The 15,505-nt window shown below is 47.3% G+C and overlaps 1 protein-coding gene across 1 annotated transcript in view; it reads right to left on the bottom strand.

Annotated features, from left to right (window-relative positions):
• The window catches only part of LOC138569520 (tubulin alpha chain, testis-specific), a 204,164-nt gene that overhangs the window by 30,545 nt on the left and 158,114 nt on the right, over window positions 1-15,505 (bottom strand). The window lies entirely within an intron of this gene.

Here is a 15,505-nt window from a genome sequence, read left to right as displayed (position 1 = left end):
TGCAGCAGCTGGGGGACGTGGTTTTCGTGATGGGCCACCGGTGGTATTTGGGGACACTTCCGTTGCAACTCCAGGGTGTGTCCGTGGGCAAGAGTGCCCAGCACCCAGTGGAGATGGTCTTCCACACGCTGACGAATTTCGCCAGCGAGCCTCCCGCAAGGGTCGGGGCCCGACATTACAGCCGGTTCATTCTTGCTTGGATGTCGACGGGCCACCTTGGGGTCCCTGGCAACGGCGACGTCCTCCTCCGAAAGCCTTGGAACGGCCCCCATTGGTCTCCTGGACCGAGGAGCAGGAGGGCTGGCAACTAAGAGGAGCTCCCGCCGTAACCCTTGGAAGCACAGGGACACTTGCCTCCTGTTGATCAAAAGGGCGGTCGTGGCTGCTGTAGCGTGCCCAGGGCACGTGCCGTCTCTGTGTCCGCCTCGATGGCCTGTAGAGACTCATCTACAGCCTTCCTGAAGATATTGTCTCCGTCAAAGGGCATATCCAAAACCCTCGTCTGGGCGTCCTGTCAAAAGTTGGTGGCCTTGAGCCAGCCACGACGACGAGGGCAAACACTGTTGCCCATCTGGCGGAACCCAGCGTCGGTGATGTCCGTGGTCCGATGCCACCTCGCCTTCTTGCAGAATTTCCAACGCCTCCAACCTCTTGTCGTCGGGGAGGAAGTCCAGGATGGGAGCGATGTTGAACCACAGTTCCCGGTCATAGCACGCTACGATGGTGAGGGCGGCCTTGACGGTCGTGGCCACAGAGTAGATAACCTGTCGTCCCATTGCATCTAAATTCTTTCCCTCTCTGTCCGGAGGGGTGGACGTTGCAGAGGAAGAAGTGCCCGGCCACATCGTCGGCCGTCACAACAGGCATCCTCCTCTATCTCGGAGACCAGAGTATGAAGCGTAGAGAGAATTTCCACAGAGAGGTGTCTAGGCGGCAGCTGAGGCCGAGGAGGAATAGGAAGCTTGGGCGTAGGCAGAGATGACCTGCGTCTCTCCGTCGCCTTCCTCAACGGTATCCTCGTCGTCGCCCTCGTAGTAGGGCCTGATCCTGACGTTCTCCTCCTCCTGGATGGTATCAAGGTAGACGATATCCGTGCCCTGGAGGACCTCTGCACCTCTCCCCGCTCTTCGCGTCCAGAGGAGACGGTCTTGGGGAGATTACTAGCATCTTCTTCTCCGGGGTCTTCTCTATGGGCTGGAATGAAGACTCCCTCCTGGCAGGGAGGGACACTCTTGCCTTCGGGAGTGCGCCTTGCGGATCCGCCTCCGCAGCCTTCGAAAGGGACACCACCACCACCTCGATGGAAGGCGGGGCCTTCATCGGGTGTACCTGGGCCTTCACGGTCAGGACCGGTCCCTTGTCCCGGACACCTTGTCCTGCTTGGCCTTTGCCAGCAGGTTGGTCTTGGGCTTCTCCTTGGCCGTCTCCAGGGCCACCTTGAGTTTGCCCTGATGGTCTGACTTCCTCTTGGACGACGATCCTGAGCGCTGACTAGAGACTGAAGTCGCTGGAGACATCGGACACGCCCTGGCCGCCCGGAGCCCGCCGCAACAGCGCTCCCGGTGGCAGTGGGCTTGCGGTGCTTAGCCTTGAGTTGGGCCCCCACAGGAGGGGCATGCCCCTGGGAACCACCCGGTGCAGAGGCCATGGCCTGTAGCCACTCCTTCTACCACTTACGTCGATCCTTCAACGTGCGTGTTGAAAATTCATGGCAAAATGCACAATCTTCTTCCTTGTGTGTATGGTACAGGCAGTAAGGCACTGGGAATGTTTGTCATCCGAGAAAACATTCCCTAAGCCGCAGTCGGAGCAAAGCTTGAACAGCGGGGTGGAATCCTTCTCCTCCGACATGGTGCATGCGGCGTAGGCCTGAGTATCTTCTGGAAGCCCCCACGAAGAAACTCGACGAAATCCGCCCTTCAGGGGCGCTGAATAATCTGAAAAAACGGGTCCCCGTTTATCAGAAGGTTGATCGATGGAGCACCCCAAAAAAGCGAAAAACGCAGTTAAAGCTTGAGAGTTAAGCACAAGGACTGCCAACAATTGAACGTGCTGTAAAAATCTGAAGATGGCTGCCAGAGGAGGGGCTTAGGTAGAGGGCAGTCATTGGCTGGGGCAGTATGAGCCAGAGCTCATTGATTGGTTGCTAGGAGAAAGACAGTTCAGAAACGAAACTGAAACTGTTTTTCTCTTTTACCGAGGATTCCCAGCCTGACGACGGGGAATATTCATGAGCATGTGAATCCATGCCAGACCCAGTGCTGGAGAAGGAGCGATTCCTGCCCGACAGCCAGAGTTCATCCAACTACCAGTGTTTACAGCCCAATGCCTAGACAATGATAATCAACCTGCACAGCTGGAGCATCATGTGGCAAGAACCCTTGAGATTAATGGCCACGTGGGGAAACGCATAAAGAAACGTTCCACAAGAGGAGAGGGCAAAAGAGTCTTCTAAGCTGTCTGTGTGGTGGAATCTGCTGGGATGCAGATGACACTGGACATTTTCTGGGTTGATGAGTAGTTATTGTTTTTGCAGAGTTGGTTTATGAGTAGTTATGGTTTTTGTAGAATGTTTTGAAGACATGACCTCTCATTCGGTTTCAACTCTCGCTCGTGGCATAATGTGAGGTCCCTACTAAGCTAGTCGGTGGTGGTGTTCTGAACTTCTGAAAGGTGGAACACCATCAGGAACATTCTCTTGGCATCCTTTGACAAGATTTACAAATGGTCCCTGCCTTTCGTATATAAAACACAGTTGTGGCATTTTACCAAGTTGGGGGCAGAAAGAATAGAGAACAAAACGTTTCTCCTCTGTGGCACTGCCCTAGGTGTGCTCCCCTGACTTCCATGGATGCATCAATCTTGATTGTGAACTTTGGATCAGCAAATGAAGGCTGTGACTGGGCCGATTATGTGAATTGTGATGTTCCAGTCCCTTGAGAGATGACGCCACCTGCCGTTCACGAATTCTTGGAATGGCTGCATGTGTAGCCGGCATTTCCAAACCAGACGGATGCAAGAGTACTGTATGCTCAAAAGAGAGTTGAGTTAACCATGGCTGTTTTATTTTGATATCAGGAGAAAATCTGGAAGATGAAATTCTGGATCCTGTTGTTCGAAGGGTTCACTTTCTATTTGCTCATACCAAGTAGAGCTTGTAGGTAAACAATCTTCTGGATGATAATTTTAAGTCACTGGTAACCACAATGATGTCAGGTTCTCCAGCATCATCTTTGTTACATGTGCGGCTAGTTCCTCCACTGGGGCTCAAATTGGCCAGCCGTCCAAGTAGGGATAAACGTGTAGCCTTTACCTTCTCAGATAAGCGGCTACCAGGGCATAACATTTTGTGAGGATCCTCAGGCTAACTTGAGACCAAATAAAAGTACTTTGAATTGATAGTGGTGGTCTGCCACCACAACAAAGCCGAGGAACCTTCTGTGCTTGTGATGAGATAGAATATGGAAATCGTGTTTCATGTTGAGGGAAGTGAGGAAATCGCATTGCTCAGAACAGTTTTATCATTTGGAAGGACTGAGACCTAAGAAACCAGTCGAACCATGGAAGGTCTCCAACCTGACACTTTTTTCAGATCAGTAAGGTATATTGATGATCATACTAATGCATGACGAAAAACAATAAACATACGGGCAACAAGCACAGTGCCACTTCAATAAGGCGCCCACTCGAGTCACTGTCTCGGGGATCCCTCACGGCGTATCGAACGCATGCGCAGAACATCGATTAACAAACCATTGTGGTGGCCACGATCTTAGTTGCAGACCGCCCTGGACGAAACAGTAAGAATCTGCGAATCGTACAGCAAGGTAAGATGACAGTAACGGGATGCATACAAGCCTTCTCTTTGTCTTCTTGCACGAGTACACGCCGCGCATCACTGCGTGAGCACTCTATGTACTCAGATGCAGAAATACATGCATATAGAGCTGCGGTTTTACAAACAGGGCTTTAATTAACGAACAACACCCTCTCTTCTTCATCCTACATGACCGCGCGGGCACTCAAGTTACTCAGATGCAGAAATATATGTATAAAGAGCCGCGGTTTCACCAACACGGCTCTAATTAACAAGGAACACTGGATTTTATTAGCAGAAATAGTAAATTTGTATTCTTGTCATAATCCTCCTAGAGTTTCATTATTGATTTATGATTACCCTAGGTAACATGGAATGCCATTAATTGAGGCATCCTGGATGACGAAAATTATACCTGACCCTTCCACATGGATTGAACAAACTAGGATAGAGAAGAGGAGGGTAAGCAACACTACCCCTACCTTTCCTTTTTGTGCACGCTTAAGTGTTAGCAAAAGTGAACAAACACTGCGAGTGATAATTAAGCCATGTATCTATCTCTCTCCACACCCCGGATCCCGTTCCTTCTTTCTCTGTAGGTGGGGCACTTTAAGAATAATGCATGTATTGCTGCAAGTGAACATAAAACAGCACATATAGATCTGCTGTAGGTGGCCCTAAAGAAAGTGGCTTATTCGGTAGGCCCGATCCGACCTGACATCCAAGATATCGACCATTGAGATGATAAAATGTATGTACTCTTAATTCTGTCTCTACAAATATCAAACACAGACCGACAGCACTTTTATGTTATTTGTTTTAAAAACATCTGCTAAACAAAGAATACGAATAAAAATATAGTACATTCATTTGTAAAGCAGACGACACCTGCCCCGATGCTCATGACATGTGCCTTTTAACTAAGCTTAAATAGCCATTGGAAGTATTGTATACAGAAGATTAGTGATAGGGCAAGTTCTCTTGTACTCTACCCTCACCCTAGATAAGCGGAGCAACCAACGCTACCTAGGGATAGAACACACAAGGGTTTAGTTTAGTGTGGTTGAAGGGCAAGATAGACTAGGGTTACACTTGTTGGCAATGGAAAAACAAAAATGATGAATGTATTCACCTGAGACTTTGTTGTGTGATAGTAGCTCCTTTAATAACACCTTTATGTGCGCAGGTGTGACGATTTGGCGGGAGTTTGGGTGGAAGCCGTGTAAATTCCAGTAGATGCCCGTGGGTTACTGCTTTCAGTACCCGCCTTTCCGATGTTATGTGTTTCGAATTTTGGACATGCGGTGCCAAGTTTCCCTCACCTGCTTTTGCCTTGGGTAACAGTCATTGTTGCTGCTTCCCTTCCAGACCTCTTTGGGAACAGTTTGCTTAAGCCTATGGGCCTCATCACGAGTTGGGGGTAACGCCGGCGCTAATAGCGCCGGCGTTATTAGCCCTGCCGCCAAACCCCCCGGCACTGTTAGCACCGGATCACAGGCTTGGCAGGAACGGGAAATCCCCATTGAGCCCATTCGGGAATTCCCCATTCCCATTGGGCTCAATGGGGAAATTTCGTGTTTTTACTGCCGGCGGATTTCCCGCCGGCGGTAAACGCGCCGAAAATCGGCAAAATCTCAGCATATTTCCCCCCAGCTCAGGGCTGGGGGGAAATCAGCCAAAACCGTGATTTGGCGGACCCTTAAATCCGACGGTAACAGCGCTACCACCGGATTTAAGGGCTACCGCCAAACTCGTGATGAGGCCCTATGTGTTTGTCTTAATTCCTTTGACCTCTGACATCCTTGATAGGATCCTCTATAACCTTACGACTAGTAGGAGGAACCTTTGTTATACGGTCTTCCTCCTCTAGTGGAGGTGGAAGATCCTGCTCTTCCCAAGGCTACCCTAAAGGGGCAAAAGGACCACCGGGTTTGTAATAATGTGAGGGAGCGCACTGCACTGTTTGTGAGTAGATTTTTATGGCCTTGAGGGCTTTGTCTTTTTTTGGCCTGAAGAGGTTATCGCCTTCAACGGCCATGTCAATCACCCTGTGATGTACTTCCAGTTCAAAGTCTGTGCACCTGAGCCAACCTTAGTGTCTTAATACCATTCCATTGCCCATTTGCTTGAAACCTGTCTCAGCCAAGTCACTGCAATGTCAATACTGTACTTTGACAGCTCCTCCCCCTCCTTGAGGATTGGTTTGGCCTCCTTTCTTTAGTCTCCTGGCAGATGTTCCAGTATGGGAGCTAACCTATGCCACATCTCCCGTTCTTAATGAGCAACAATGGCCAGCACCTTTTTGTCAAAAGCATCCTGTTTGCGGCCCTCGTTTCCTGGGGCACTGCACACTTTTGTTTGTCAAAGCAGGCCTTTCAACTAGCAGCCGCAAAAACGACTTTATTCTGGGGACAGTTGCGAGATGAGGAGAATTACATTTTTTCTAATCGGCCTTTTGCTGCAGGTTTCGGTAAAATCATTTTTAGACCTGCCTCCCATACATGACTTAAAATTGGTATTGAGACCACGCCTTCCTTCTTTTCCCCATGCGATCAAAGAGAAAGCATTCCTTTTTTGTCCTCAGGTGCAATTAGGCCTTTGTGACCATATTGTGAAAAGCTGAGATCTCGTCTGGTGGGGAGTTTTTTTTTTGCCTCTGCCAGAGGTTCAACAACTGACAGGTCTATATCCCAGCCGCCATCCTCTGGGGTGAGTGTGACGAGATTGATGATGTTGGGTCTTGGGGGTGTCCCTATCGATGTCTTTGAGATCCCCCTTTCTTCGTGTTCGCTTCTAGGCCTTCATTGTAGGGGTGTTGTAGACCTGTGAGGTCTGGGTGACCTCCACCCTGTGACCCCCATCTGTACTCTGGGTCTTAAGCGTGACCTTGACCTTGAGGGTATGTGGAAAGATTGTGTACTAGACTGTGTTGCAGAGGGGGAGGGACTAGTATGGGTGCTTGTAGTGATGGAATCTGCTGGTGCGGCCAAGCTAAAGTGGAATCCAGCTGTATAATGACCCTCTATAATGAGGACAGAACTTGAAGACAAGTGTGTTTGCGGATTTGTCAACAAGGCTTGCATTTCCACTTGGGACTGTTGTGCACCCAGGTGACTTAGTCCCGGGTGGAGTGCCTCGTCAAGGTACTGTTGTCCCTGTTGGTGACCAGAAGCAGTAAAGAGAGGAATGTTTCTCCCACTCCCAGAATCACCAGTAGGTGTACTGTCTCCCGCGGCCTTTAGTATAGTGCTCACTGTGCGGTCTCCTCTTTCTGGAGGGGCCTTAGGAATAGATTTACCCGATACCATAGCCCCCATCTCCTGAGCCTCTTTAGTGGTAGACTGGTTTTGTTTAACTGTCGACAATGCTAACGGCGACTTACTTTTTGTCGGGGGTCTTATATGTGCCTCTGAGAAATATCGCTTCCGACCATAAAGTCCCGAGCGGATGTGTCCACATGATGTGCCGCCCCTTCCAGCAGGTCATGAGCCAGAACGCTGACGTCAGATGGGCCCTCTTTAAAATCGTCCAGCCTGTCCTGTGGGATACAATCTTGGAACTCCGAAAGCTCTCTCCACAGCTTGAGGTTGGCAACCGCCAGAATGACTTCAGTATTCGCCTGACGCAGCTGAAGACCTGCATTGGATAAAACCTTGTTTCCGATGTCATCCATAATGTTGTCCTCCTTGGATAAGACCTGTGAGGCAGCCGTGGAGGAGGTTGAACAAGGCTTAGCCTGCAGTGTAGCTGCTGCTATTACCGTTGATGAAGGGAGCGGGCAGGCAGCCAAGGAAGGGTATGTCTTCCTATGCGTGGAGCTTATAGCAAGCGTCAATCTTTTTATTTATATGCTTCCTGGAATTAGATTTGATAGAAGTTGGTTACCCTTAAAAGTTGCTCATGCGCCCATTATTGAGAAATCCATTAATTGGAAAAAATCACACGACTTCAATTTGAGATTGATATTTGTCAATTTATCTTGAAAGATGTTGCCCTATGGTGATAACACGTGTTTCGACGTATCCAACGTCTTTTTCAAATCAGGGCTTAATAATTCATGTACAATCAATTTAAAGAGCAATTTGAAAAAAAAAAATAAAAAAGTGTGGTAAACAAGAAGACACAAAGTAGATATTCATGTGAACCGTAAAATTCAAATTCAACAATTAAAAGTCATTGTTAATTCATTCATAAATTGAAGAAAAAAGAATGGAAAATAAAAAGATGGCCATGTTCGGGAGGGGGAGAGGGGTAGGAGGTTTGTGGGAATTAGAGAAAAAACACAGAGAAAGAAAAAAGAATAACAACCATTATATTATGAAATCATTGATAAAAATCATGTGTCGGTTAGGTGTAAATAACTGTGATCATGTACCCATAATAATTAGATATCTTACCCATTATATAGCGTGGTTGTACATGTAAATGTCAGGTTTCATGTCCATTCATGGGATAATCCCTGCTACCTATAGGGAACATTTCCATATGTAATTTTGTAAGTTGACAATGTCATAGTTGAAATTGCAAAAACTATACTGCCAAAAATCCTTGGTATTCGTCTTGTTCCTACCACCTGAGCTACTCTGAGAGTTCCAATGATCCCTTCCTATCATTGTAGTTGTTAATTCTCATACCTGGGCATGGGCAAAGTTATTCCCATGACCGGCTGTAACATTGAACGTTTGTAATATTAACATATGGTGGGGGTGTCCTTATCCTTGATTCAAAACACGGGAAACAACGCTACATCTAAATATTTTTCCACAATTGGTATATTGTGGAAATATAGGATATATAGGATATGTAATGCAAGCATGCAGACCATCGTGGTTTCTGCCTTTGCCAAATACATTTTCTGCACTTGACGGGGGCATCACGTTGCAGCCCTACGGCGAACGTATTGCTTTAAAGTCACGGCATGATTTTGATGTGGACTTACAGTCCACGCAAACAAACAGGAATGCGATTTAGTTTGACCATCAGTATGTAGGGTTTATTGACTTTGTGGCCCTCACGGTTACTGAGCGATTAAATCACAATATACCAATTGTGGAAAAATATTTAGATGTAGCGTTGTTTCCCGTGTTTTGAATCAAGGAAAAGGACACCCCCACCATATGTTAATATTACAAACGTTCAATGTTACAGCCGGTCATGGGAATAACTTTGCCCATGCCCAGGTATGAGAATTAACAACTACAATGATAGGAAGGGATCATTGGAACACTCAGAGTAGCTCAGGTGGCAGGAACAAGACGAATACCAACGATTTTTGGCAGTATAGTTTTTGCAATTTCAACTATGACATTGTCAACTTACAAAATTACATATGGAAATTTTCCCTATAGGTAGCAGGGATTATCCCATGACTGGACATGAAACCTGACATTTACATGTACAACCACGCTATATAATGGGTAAGATATCTAATTATTATGGGTACATGATCACAGTTATTTACACCTAACTGACACATGATTTTTATCAATGATTTCATAATATAATGGTTGTTCTTTTTTCTTTCTCTGTGTTTTTTCTCCGATTCCCACAAACCTCCTACCCCTCTCCCGAACATGGCCATCTTTTTATTTTCCGTTCTTTTTTCTTCAATTTATGAATGAATTAACAATGACTTTTAATTGTTGTTTTTGAATTTTACGCTTCACATGAATATCTACTTTGTGTCTTCTTGTTTACCACACTTTTTTATTTTTTTTTGCAAATTGCTCTTTAAATTGATTGTACATGAATTATTAAGCCCTGATTTGAAAAAGACGTTGGATACGTCGAAACACGTGTTATCACCATAGGGCAACATCTTTCAAGATAAATTGACAAATATCAATCTCAAATTGAAGTCGTGTGATTTTTTCCAATTAATGGATTTCTCAATAATGGGCGCATGAGCAACTTTTAAGGGTAACCAACTTCTATTTTGTCTTTTCCTAATGGAGTAGAGGAATCAAAGACTCCATTGTTACCCTAGTTCCATGCAACCTTTTAAACTGAAGTACAAGATAAAGAGGGTGCAGAGTTCTACGTGAAAAGTACCTCAAAACAGATTCCTCACATTTTTTGGAATTAGATTTAACCAGGCCTTAAGGGCTTCAGCAAGCACGTCTTTTTGAAGAAAAAAACCTGTGCACTCCTGTGATGTAAGGGTTAGCGCTCCTAAGAGAACTCCCTTTTGTGGAGCCGGAGGCTCAGGGATCGGAATTTCTAGCAACGCCATCATATCCAAAACCTGGCCATGAAAAGCTCTGATGGGGTGGGACGGGTCTTCACTATCCTGGTCTGCATGCTCCTTCACTATCCTGGTCCGCATGCTCCTCGTCTGTTTTGGCCGGAAAGGGCTGATCCGAGACACGCGGTACCTCAGATACCTTGGACATAGCCATTTGCACCACTGGCGTCGCAAGAACAGGTGAAAGCAGAGGCAATGGTGGCAGTGTAGAAGGAGACTCCACTGGAAGCGGAGGAGGCACTACCGGTACCTGCGGAAGAAGAGGTGCAGGCTGCGTCTCGAGAGGCTTGCAATATATATCCTTGAACAGATCCTTAAAGTAAGCCTTCATCGGGTGCACGAGGGCCTGGAATCTGCCAAAGAACGCATCCTCTGAGGATGGTCTAGGCAGAGGAGTGGCCAGAGGCCGCTCTGGAGGGGCATATCCCCAATATTACATTAAGGCAGCTTGTCAAGGTAGCCCCCCTCCAGCAGGATCCACATAAACTAGAGAAGCGGACATAGGAGGAAGTGTGACCGTGTGTGGCAGCGGAAACCTTGCACACCAATCAGTTGGCGAGCGAAAAGGGTTTCTATTATCCATATTTTGTAGAAAGGGCTGCCCGGCCCCAAATGTAGGGCCTCCTGTGCCAGCTGTTGAAGAAAAGTTGGTTTAGAGCATCTTGTCAAAATGGCCACCTCTAGCCGCGTGGGTTGGGCCGCCATATTGTCACTGCCTGAAGCGCTCTGCGTCACAGGTTTTTGTGAAGCCGGTCACCACAGGAATTGTGGGAGCTTTGGAGTCAATTTTAGCCCTCTGACAGGCAACCTGGGCAGAGCCAGTACTGGAAAACCTGGAGTGTTTTTCAGCCCCTTTAGCCTCAGAAACAGTGTTAGCAGGACCGGTGCTTAGACTTTGGGCCTTTGCCCTCCTTTTCCCCCTCAGCAGGGCGGTACGACCCCAAGACTCCTTGTGGGAAAGCTTAGGTTGACACCTGGTAGCCAGAGTCCCATAATTAGACCCCTCGATCCTGCTTGTTTTGATTATAGACCCTATTTGGGAAAACTCAGGAGTGCTCCCGGTATTTTTAGTCACTTTACAGGAAACCTTGAGACTAGCCTCTGTATGTTTAGTCCCAGACTGAGAAACCTCAGGAATCTTGGGCTTAATTTTAGTCCCCAGAAGGGAAACCTCAGAGGAAACTCCAGCAATTTTAGCCCCTTGACGGGGAACCTCAGAGGAAACTGCGGTATCCAGGTTAGATCCCTTTCAGGATACCTCAGGGAGAACCCTGGTATAAGAGCCAGTTGGATCCCTCACAGACCCGGAAGACCCCGGGAAGGAGTCCCCTGGTTGGGGTGCCCTAAAAAGGAAGGAAGTTACCGGACGTTTCCTTTTTTCATTGATAAACTGCTGTAAATGAGCAGGAGGTATCCGTTGGAACACCTCCTCCCACCTGACGAGCCTACGCTGGAGTGCCTTTATGGAGAGTGAGTCGCAATAGAGAAGAGTCCCACCGATGTTCCGGGCCCAAACACTCCAGACAGAGAGAATGGGGATCCGCCCTAACTAAATTCGCATGAAGAACAGGAGCAGGAATATGAAAGACAAGTGGGAAAAAGACGAAAAAATTCACCACAATGCAAGTGCATCCAACCCCAACTCTGCAGAGAAAAGGACTGAAGGGTGATGCGTGGGGCAGAGCTCAGGAAGGCAGGGTTACAGCCATGTGCGGTAGCCCCGTGTAAAAATAAAAGGACAAAAAGTCAGTTTTTGCTGCTTCAAAGTGCTCAGTCCTGTCCCGAAGGACAGAATGTCCCAAAAGTATGAAGGAAAGGGCATAGGACGTAGGAGTAAAATCTTTTCTTTTGTTTAAGCACGGGAAAAAAGCCTGACGCTGTGGAATATTCACAGCATGTGCATCTATGAAAGCTCCAGTGCTGGAGAAGGATTTGAAACCATGGCAGGTTGTAGCAAATCCAGACCCAAATACTTGGCAGGAGCCTTAGATTATTTGAATTTGTCTAAAGATGGATCTGCCTTGGCTCCAAAAAGATTATCCCTGTTGGAACAGGTTTCTAAAATATTTGCTTGGACGTCCTGAGTCACCCTTGAGGTCTGAGCCACAAGAGCAGTCTCACCACCAAGCCAGTCCCCACTGATATGGCCATGCAGTCAGCAGTGCCAATCCAGATTGCAAAGTGTCATGCAGCCTCCTTCCCGTCCTCCACGAGTGAGGTAAAAACATCCGTTGTCTCGTGAGAAAGAACATTTTAAGTGGCTTATGCGACCGCACCGCACAGCATAAGTGTATGATGAATTGACTGCCCGTAGGGCTAGGACAGCTGAAGCAAAAATGTTTTCTCACATCTTTTTGTTCTATACTGCAGGAAAGATGGCAAAGTGGTGTTTTATAGCCCGATGTGGTCAGATGACCGACTAGACAGAGCTGGTCTGCATTTTTTTGGGTGAACATAAGGATATGGTTCCATAAAGTCCATCTCCAGTGACATCTAAATCCGCTGGAGTCTTGGAGGTCTAGGACTAATTTGGTCAGAGCAAAACACTGTCGATAGAATTCCACCAAGAAATCAGTATATTGCTCTGAAGGTTACAAACCAAAGGGTATGGAATGCCCCTCTCCAAACATTTTTTTCATCAAAGGCCGGCACCAAGCAGGAAGCTAATGGGTCCTGTGACGTAGAAAAGGCCTCCATTAAGTAGTCATTGCCTGCTGTCATAGTAAAGTGCCAAGAAGCAGCGGCCAACGCCACCTGCCATTCGCCGTTGTCCTTTCTTTTGCCACTGCTTGCTTTGGTGGTGTGCCGTCTACCGTCTGAGTCAAGGCAGGACCACGGAGGTTAATACAAATATCACAAGCAGCTTATTAACAGCTCCCACAAGGAGGACCTTATGGGAGATGTTACCTATTTCTGCTTATTAGAACCCTAAAAAGAATCATCATCTTCATCACGTCTTCTGCAGTGATGATGCCTCTTATTTTGAGGTGGTAGACGAAAAGTGTTCCAGGAGCAGGACAATTTCCTACATTTCCCCTTTCTTATCAGCAGACCAGGGTTCAGCCGCTTTCTCCGGCTCCTCAATAACCAAGGTGTACCAGTTAGCCGCCCATGGTTGCTAACAGGGCTGCAACCAGGGGATTTGGAAGCGGGGCGAGAGCTGCACTTGTGGAGGGCGGTAAACTGCTTTGCTGCACGTTCCCGTGTACCTTAGGGTGCAAAGCCTTGCAGTAATGGCAGCTGTCTGTCTGTTTGGTGTTTGCCCTCTAGGCACCAAATGCCCACCTAGTGAAGGTCCAATACCGACATTGTTGCTCTGAAATTCTCGCACGACTTAAAAGTCTGAGGCTTTTTAGGGCACAGGGATATGATATGGTAATTTCTCAGAGGAGTTTTTATGGTCTGAAAGCACAGCATGCCGAGTGTGCGGAAAAAAAGGATCTGCGGTCATGGAGCAAGGCTTGCTCATATGGAGCACGGCGTCACTTCTGCTGCAATCGAGTCAAGAGTGCCGATGCTCCTTGGAGTCTGGTAAAACAGTTTCTAAAGATCTGCTGGGCTGGAAAGACAACCAAGACGAGGAACCTGTGGGAGGGTGCAATTCACTAGCATGATGCCTTATGTATCCCCGAAACACTTGCTTGACAAGGCTGTGCCTGGATACCTTTCTTTTTTCTGCACTTAGGTCTTTACCCCAGCAGGAAACTCAGAAGTCTCTTAGCTTCCCATGACACCCACCTGCCAATGTAGGGGGGTTCTGGAGAAGAGTCAGCACTGTTGCCGCTCAAAGCCCAGCAGCGGATAATGTAGTTTATGGCGGAGTCCCTGCTAAAAGCAAGTAAGATCTTACCTCAGAAATATTTGTGTGAGGAAGGGGGAACATGGAGGTAATTAATTAGTTACTTTAAGGTAGGAGTGAACCAATGACTTAAAAAGTATTCAGCCGAATTCCAGCTGAAAAAACACATTCATCTCTGGCCGAATATTTTGCCTTTGCATGTCATTTAACAACTAGGTGAGGAAAATATGGAGGGAAGTCTGCAAAAGACAATATAGCTTTCTCCCCTCTTAGCAGGGGGCTGGCATCGCCGTAACGACCCGCTACCCTTCTTCAAGGTAGGCCCGAACGAAGCAAGGGCTGTGGGCCATTACCATCCATGTCAGCCCCCTGCCATGGGGTGAAAGTTCTCTTTATTGTACGATGAAAAAGAAATGGACACCGCCATTAAAATGTTAAAGGGGCTCGGTCCCTTTTCAGATGACAGTGGACACACAAAACGTTCAAAAATGGCTGCCATCATTCGAAAATTGACATATTCCCTTTTTTATTGTATGCAACAGGTGCTGGCAGTGAAAGCACAATCACGCCAGGGAAAAGCAGATTGCGATTGGTCAATCTGTCTTTCCTGGGTGTAAATGAAACAAATGACCTGAGGGCATCCCTGATAAAATATCAGACTACGGTTTATGTTTTGGATTGAAGGGGTGGGTGAGCATAACGAGATGTAAGCAGTTTCTTCGTCCTATGGAAAGTGCCTTATGGGAAAAATGTAACAATTCACTGTAGGGCTGAGGTAATCATATATATTTCAGGCAGTGACATGGTCCCAAACAGTTCCCCTTTGAGCCAGTCTGCCACAGAGAGCATTGTGAGGTGTGAGAGCTTTTTAGGGGAGGACGTTTGGAAATAGAAGACATTCCAACAACAGTTGTCTTGCCTCTTTTAGCTCAATATGGCTGGGGACAAGTCAGTTACATGTCAGGCAGGCCAAGAAACATTTTTCCAATAACATTACAGGCCACATGGCGTCAAAAGGAAACAGGCATTGGCAAAGCCAATCGTTTTGGAGTTTGTTGTTCTTTGCATTTGTAGACACCAACGTGCAAGGGGAAGTGCAAAGTCTGAAAGGAGGGTGCAATAAGGGATGCGGGTGTGCAAGAGATTGAGAAGGAAGGAATATAGAGCAAGGGAAGAAACGATTGAGAGAGGATGCCATCAATATAAGAGTAAGAGGTAATCCGAGCAAGAAACATTGAGTGAAAGGGTAAGAAAGAAAGTGAGCGTTAGAGGAAGTATGAGAGGGGATAGAGAGTGGAGGTGGATGTATTGCAGAGATGGGAGGGTGGAAGTAGAGAATGGGGTTTGTTGGGGCTAGGGAGAGTGAGGGTAGGGTGGGCAGAGCGGGGGAAGGGCGGGTAGAGAGTTAGGGGTAGGGTACGTGGTGGTCGGTGACAAAGGGTAGGGCTTGTAGGGTCAGATGAGAGATTGGGATTAGAGAGTGGGGTGGTGTTGGTGGTAGTTGGGGGCAAAAAACATGAAAAACAAAGCAAACTCAGGAGGACTTGTCAGAAATAGCCCAAACAAACCCCAACCAGCACATGTTATGGGGGTGGGTGGGGTAGAGTTGGCGTTGGGTGGGTGGCTCTAGAAAGGCAGCCTCTGA

Source organism: Ambystoma mexicanum, chromosome 2q (genome assembly GCF_040938575.1).
Source record: "Ambystoma mexicanum isolate Mex_15411 chromosome 2q, UKY_AmexF1_1, whole genome shotgun sequence".
NCBI lineage: Eukaryota > Metazoa > Chordata > Amphibia > Caudata > Ambystomatidae > Ambystoma > Ambystoma mexicanum.
This window is presented reverse-complemented; position numbering and strand designations above follow the sequence as displayed.